At 42.6% G+C, this 6157-nt stretch overlaps 1 long non-coding RNA gene across 1 annotated transcript; it reads right to left on the bottom strand.

The window, feature by feature from the left end:
- Positions 1-2087: 2087 nt before the first annotated feature.
- LOC107803932 (uncharacterized) lies at positions 2088-5633 on the bottom strand. Its single transcript, XR_001652128.2, has 3 exons — positions 5202-5633; positions 3423-3490; positions 2088-2359 (listed from the first exon to the last, which is right to left on the bottom strand). It is a non-coding gene; the product is annotated as an uncharacterized LOC107803932 (long non-coding RNA).
- Positions 5634-6157: the final 524 nt, after the last annotated feature.

Below are 6157 nucleotides of genomic sequence, written 5' to 3'. Positions count from 1 at the left end.
AAATCAACCATACTAAGAAATAAGAGATCAACTCTAGTATCCAATCCCTCAACGGTAACCACACATGACCGATACACTCGGTCCAAAATAATAGAATCGCCCGCCGACGTAGATACATGAACATGCGAAACTAAGGACTCACGGGGCATATCCAAATATTAGCAAAATACAATGATCATATGAATAAGTGGCACCAGGGTCAAATAATATCGAAGCATCCCTGTAGCATACTGAGACAATATCTATGATCATTGCGTCTGAAGCAATAGTCTCTGGCCTAGTAGGGAAAGCATAGCATCGAGCCTGACCGCCACCAGACCAGCCTTCCCCTTTAGGGCAACCAGTAGCTGCCTGAGCCCCACCTCGAGCTAGCTGAGCGAGTGGTGAAGTAACTAGTGCGAAAGTCATAACCTGACCCCTCTGCTGAACTGGACCTCCAAAATGATAGGGACACTAACTCCACACATGTCCAAACTCCCTGCACTCGAAGTAGCTCTGATCCGCCAATGGTGGTGGAGACTGAATCGAACCATGAGAACCAGTATAGCTACCAGAAGAATCCGGTACAGATGACCCTTGAACTGATGGAGCACGGGATGAACTCAGAGCTGGGAGGGAACTAAGAGATGACTGACCCGGACGAGCACTCTATGAACCATGGCTAGCCGATGCACCACGATGAACCGGACGAGCCATTTGAGCGGGCCTATAAGGATGACCCCTATTGTGGTGGAACTTCCCCCCAGAAGAAACACCGCTGAAACCACCCGAACCACGAGGCCTCTTGGCCTCCCTCTCCTCATGCTCCTGACTATGGACCTACTTTAGTCGCCTAACAATATCAACTACCTCATCAAACCTAACACCTGATGCAATCTCTCGAGTCATGATGAAGCGCAGTCGATAGTTGAGGCCATCAATGAACCTCCTAATCCTCTCCCTCTCTATGGGAACCAACTCGATCGTGTGATGAGCCAACTATGAAAATCTCATCTCATACTAGGTCACGGATATACCCTCTTGGCGTAGCTTCTTAAACTGCCTATGTAACTCCTATATGCGGGTCTGTGGAACAAACTTCTTTAAGAAGAGAACTAAGAAATCATGCCACGTAAGTGGTGTAGTGCTGGCTGTCCTGCTCAACTCATAGGCCTCCCACCATCTGAAGGCTACCCCCGATAGCTGAAAAGTAGTAACTGAGACTCCACTAGTCTCCAGAATACCCGCTGTGTGAAGGATCCACTGGCACCTGTCTAAGAAATCTTGAGCATCCTCTGACTCAGCCCCACTGAATGTTGGAAGCCTGAGCCTCCCAAACTGCTCTAGCCTCTTTTGCTCCCCGTCACTCATAGGTGGACCCACCTGGGCCTGAGAAACTATAACCGGCTGGGCTGGTAGTACCCCTGATGTCTGAAGTCCCTAAACCACCTGCTCTAGAGTACGGGCGAAGGGAGTATGAGCACCTCCCCCGGCCTGAGAAGTGGCTAGTACAGCCTAAACTGAAACCGCCTGAGCAAGGCTAATGCATAAAGTCAATATCTGGGCCAAAGTTTCCCGATGGCCTGGAATCACAATGGGCACAGCTGGTACTTGAGCATGTCTCACCGGCTCAACTACAGATGGTATCTACTCCTAAGCTGGAGCAACTGGTGGCTCCACAGGTGCTGCTCTAGCTGCTGTATGAGCGGCACCTCAGCCTCTACCATGACCCCAGTCTCTCGTGGCCCTAGCTGATGGTATTGGTGGCCATTTGCCTGATCCGGTAGCGCGTTTCCGCACCATATGTGAGAGAATAGAGTAATAGAAGTTTAGTTTCCGAAATCAACAAATCCGCAAGGCAAGAATACACGAGTGAAGTTTCCTAATGATTCGGTAGCCTCTCGAAGATAATTACAGACGTTCCTATACCGATCCGCAAGACTCTACTAAACCTGCTCATGACTCATGAGACCTATGTAACCTAGGCTCTGTTACCAACTTTTCATGACCCAAATCTCAACATGTCGTGATGACGCCTATCACAGTACTAGGCAGGCCAAGAATCACAAAATAACTACTCATTTTGAATTAAAATCATGATGTAATAAGTTTAATTGTAAAAATCTCATAAATAACCGATAGGAACAACCGCGACTCAACTACAAAATCCCCAAAATATGGGTATCACCGAGTACATGAGCTATTAAATGTCAACATAGTCAAAAACTTCTAATATAATTGTCTGGAAAGATAGAACAGTGCTAAATAAACTGAAAAGAAGGAGAGTTGAGGTCTACGGATCCCATAGCAGCTACCTCACTAGTCTCCAAGCAGGTAATGCTCCAAGTCTTGCAACCACCGGGTCCAGATGCACCTGTATCTGCACACAGAGTGTAATATGAGTACAACCGACCCAGTGTACTCAATAAGTAATAGGACTAACCTTGGGCTGAAAGCAGTGACGAGCTAAAAAAGGTACAATCCAAATACAGATAACAAAAATACAGATATAACATGAAAATGACAGTAATGACTCAGAGAAATTTCATAATCAGTTTATACATAGTACAAAAATATAGACATGCTTTCAAGTTCAACAGTTTAGGCTCAATACTGATAAAATATGCCAAGTATAACTAGCAAAAGGAATGTTACATCTCTATGTCTACATGTCAAATATGCATGTCAACTGTAATGCAACATAGTGATAAATTCATATACTCATACTCTCGGAGTATTCAACCTCACTCAGCACGCTCAATCACTCAGTACTCCCAATCACTCAACACTCTCAATCACTCAGCACTCGCACTCGGCACTCGAACGGTACCTGTGCTCACTGCTGGTATGTCAGAATCAGGAGGGACGAATCCTGCCAAAGCGCTAATATAAGCCAACATGGCATGCTACGGCGTGTAACCCAATCCCATCATGAATCAATAAAGTCTGCTACGGCGTGCAGTCCGATCCCATAAATATCACTCACACTCAGGCCCTCGGCCTCAACTCAGGCATCAATCTCTCCACTCTCTCGAGCTCACAAATCTCGTGCAAATCAGCCCAAATAATGATACATGATGTAACAATAAATGAAAACAGAAACTGAGATATGATATTCAAATGTTGAATGTGTCTGCGTACATAATTACAATTTAAACAAATAACTCAAAATCATAAAAGACCTCGATGGGTCCCAACAGTATCAGCATATAGCCCAAACACGATTTCTAGCATGGATCACAGCTCAATTTCTCTAACACATGGAGGTTTCATGAATAACAACAAGATTTGATAATTACACAGTACCACAAAATCAACCGAATCACAATTACCAAGGTGCCCGCACGCCCATCACCTAGCATGTGCATCACCTCAACACCAATCACATAACACGTAGTTCACAAATTCATACCCTCAGTACAAAGTTTAGAAGTATTACTTACCTCAAACCGTGCAAATAATAACTCCAACAAGCCATTGCCTCGTGATTCAGCCCCCGAACGACTCGAATCTGGCCACAAACAACTTAATATAATCAATGCAAGCTATAGGATTTGATTCCATACGATAAAGCTAAGTTCTTTAACCAAAGTCAACAAGTCAACCCAAAAAGTCAACCACAATCCCATGTCTCGGAATCCAACTAAATTTATAAAATCCGAACACTCATTTAATAATGAGTCCAACCATACTAAAATCATCCAATTCTGACCTCAAATCGCCTTTCAAATCCTCAAAATATAGTTTATGATGTTTCAACAATTTTTCCCAATTTTTCCAACCCAAAATGCTAATTAAATGGTAAAAACAATGATAGATTCATGTATATTAACCAAATCCGAGTTAGAATCACTTACCCTAATCAATTCCTTGAAAATCCCTTCAAGAACCGCCTCAATCCGAGCTCCCGAAGTCTAAATGTGAAATAATACTCTAACCCTCATTTTTAAAATTAAATATCTGCTGCCCAGACGTCCTTCTTCGTGAACGCGGAAAGTGCCTCGCGTTCGCGAAGCAAAAAATCCTCAACTGCCCAAAATCCTCTTATGTGAATGCGAGACCTCCCTCACGATCACGATGACCAATGATCCCTTGACTATGCGAACGCGAACCAACTCCCGCAAACACGACAAGCCTGGTGCCCAACCTGCCTCATCCTTCTACGCGAACGCGAGTCCTCTCTCGCGATCAAGATGCACAAACCCCTTATACCTTCGCGAACGTGAAGCACAAACTTCCCTAGTCAACCAGATACAATTCACGAATGCGAACAAGGAAACCAAACACCAGAAATTCTACATCTCAAAAAGGCCAAACTCAATCCGCAATCAATCCGAAACTCACCCGAGACCCCTGGGACCCCATCCAAAAATAACAACAAGTCCTAAAACACGATACGAACTTAATCGAGGCCTTAAATCACATCAAATAACATCAAAAATATGAATCGCACACCAATTCAAGCCTAATGGAACTAATGGATTTCCAATGTCTACACTCGATGCAGAAACCTATCAAACCAACTCCGATTGACCTCAAATTTTGCACACAAGTCATAAATTATACAACGGACCTATTCTAATTTTTGGAACCAAAATTCGAGCTCAGTAACCACAAAGTCAACTCTCGGTCAAACTTCTCAACTCTCCAAACTTCAACTTTTCCAACTTTCGCCATTTCAAGCCAAAATCACCAACGGACCTCCAAATCAATATCCAGACACACTCCTAAGTCCAAAATCACCATACAGGGCTATCAGAACCATCAAAACTCCATTCTGGAGTCATTTACACGTAAGTCAATATCCGGTCTAACTCTTCCAACTTAGACTTCCACCCTTGGGACTAAGTATCCCAATTCATTCCGAAACATCTCCGAAACCAATCCAACCACCCCGGCAAGTCATATAATAACAAACGAATATAAAATAAGCGATAAATGGGAAAATTAGGCTAAAATACTCAAAATAAGCGGCGAGCTCATTACATCAACAGATTTTTAACAAAGATTAGAATAACAAAAATTTCATCACGAAAACTATGACAGTAGCAAAATGAGCGGGAAGGACTTCCCCTGAAAACTATATAGGTTGCCAGAAAATTATAGGCACAAGATTTATTGTCAAAAAAATGATAGTAAACATTCAGGAATCCGACAATAATGATCGACAACAGTGGACTATTGGCGTTACTTTGATGAGGAATTCCGGAACAACACCTAACCTCAAAAATACGTCGCTGGCATTTATTTTTTTCCGGCCAAAGCTCGAAGGCAGCAAGGAGCGAGATATGGTCGCTAGTGAAGGTCATTTTTTCCAACCAGATCTATATATTTTTAGTTAGATCTGAGTGAACCATAACAGTCACCGGAAAAGCTATAAGCAAATGGAGATGAAGATGGTCAGTGATGTAGAGGGAGGTCACCGGCCCGGGGGTCAAATCCGACGGTGGAGTTACAACATCGTGGGGAAGGGGGGCTGGGCGTGTTTTCTCAAAGTTGAGAGAAATCAGATGGAAGATAAAAGGGGGAGGCCTCTGAAAATGGAGCTAATGAGGGGAATGGACAGCCTCAGGCAAAAATGAGGGAGAGAGATTATTTGTTTTGGTGGTAAACAAATCTGATGTGTTCCTTAAAATATATGAGTGTGTAAAAAAATCGCATATGGTGAATGTGTAGAAAAGATATGTGGCTATTATTGTAAGTAAAAAATAAAGACAATGTAAAAATAAACATGTGGCCTAAAATGAAACCACTAACTATGAAAACTATGGGCAAAGTACCGTGTACCCTTTATTTTTCTGTGTATGCACATGTATATCGGTGCAATTTATTTGACTTACAAAAGAAGACAAACCGATGATCTTTACCTGTTGGGTAGAAGGTATACGCATTGGACAAAATACAGTCATGTCACATCCTATGACGTGTCACATCAAGTATAATGTCATACAAGTCACATCACTTGTCAAGTCGCGCCAGGATGTCTTGTTACATCGAGTGTTGATGCAACATTGGATTTGATTGGGTTTGATCCGTATTTTTGAATAAATTCTACCGGCTTCCATATAATCACTAGACTGTTCTATAGATTAAAAGATCTCATAGTATTTAGTTAAAATTGTAACTACTACGATGACGTAGTAAATTCTTGTTTATTTTTTGAAGGACAATAAATTGA

This window comes from Nicotiana tabacum, chromosome 23, assembly GCF_000715075.1.
Source record: "Nicotiana tabacum cultivar K326 chromosome 23, ASM71507v2, whole genome shotgun sequence".
Lineage (NCBI taxonomy): Eukaryota > Viridiplantae > Streptophyta > Magnoliopsida > Solanales > Solanaceae > Nicotiana > Nicotiana tabacum.
The sequence above is the reverse complement of the archived record's forward strand: the minus strand, read 5'-3'. Positions and strand labels throughout refer to the sequence as shown.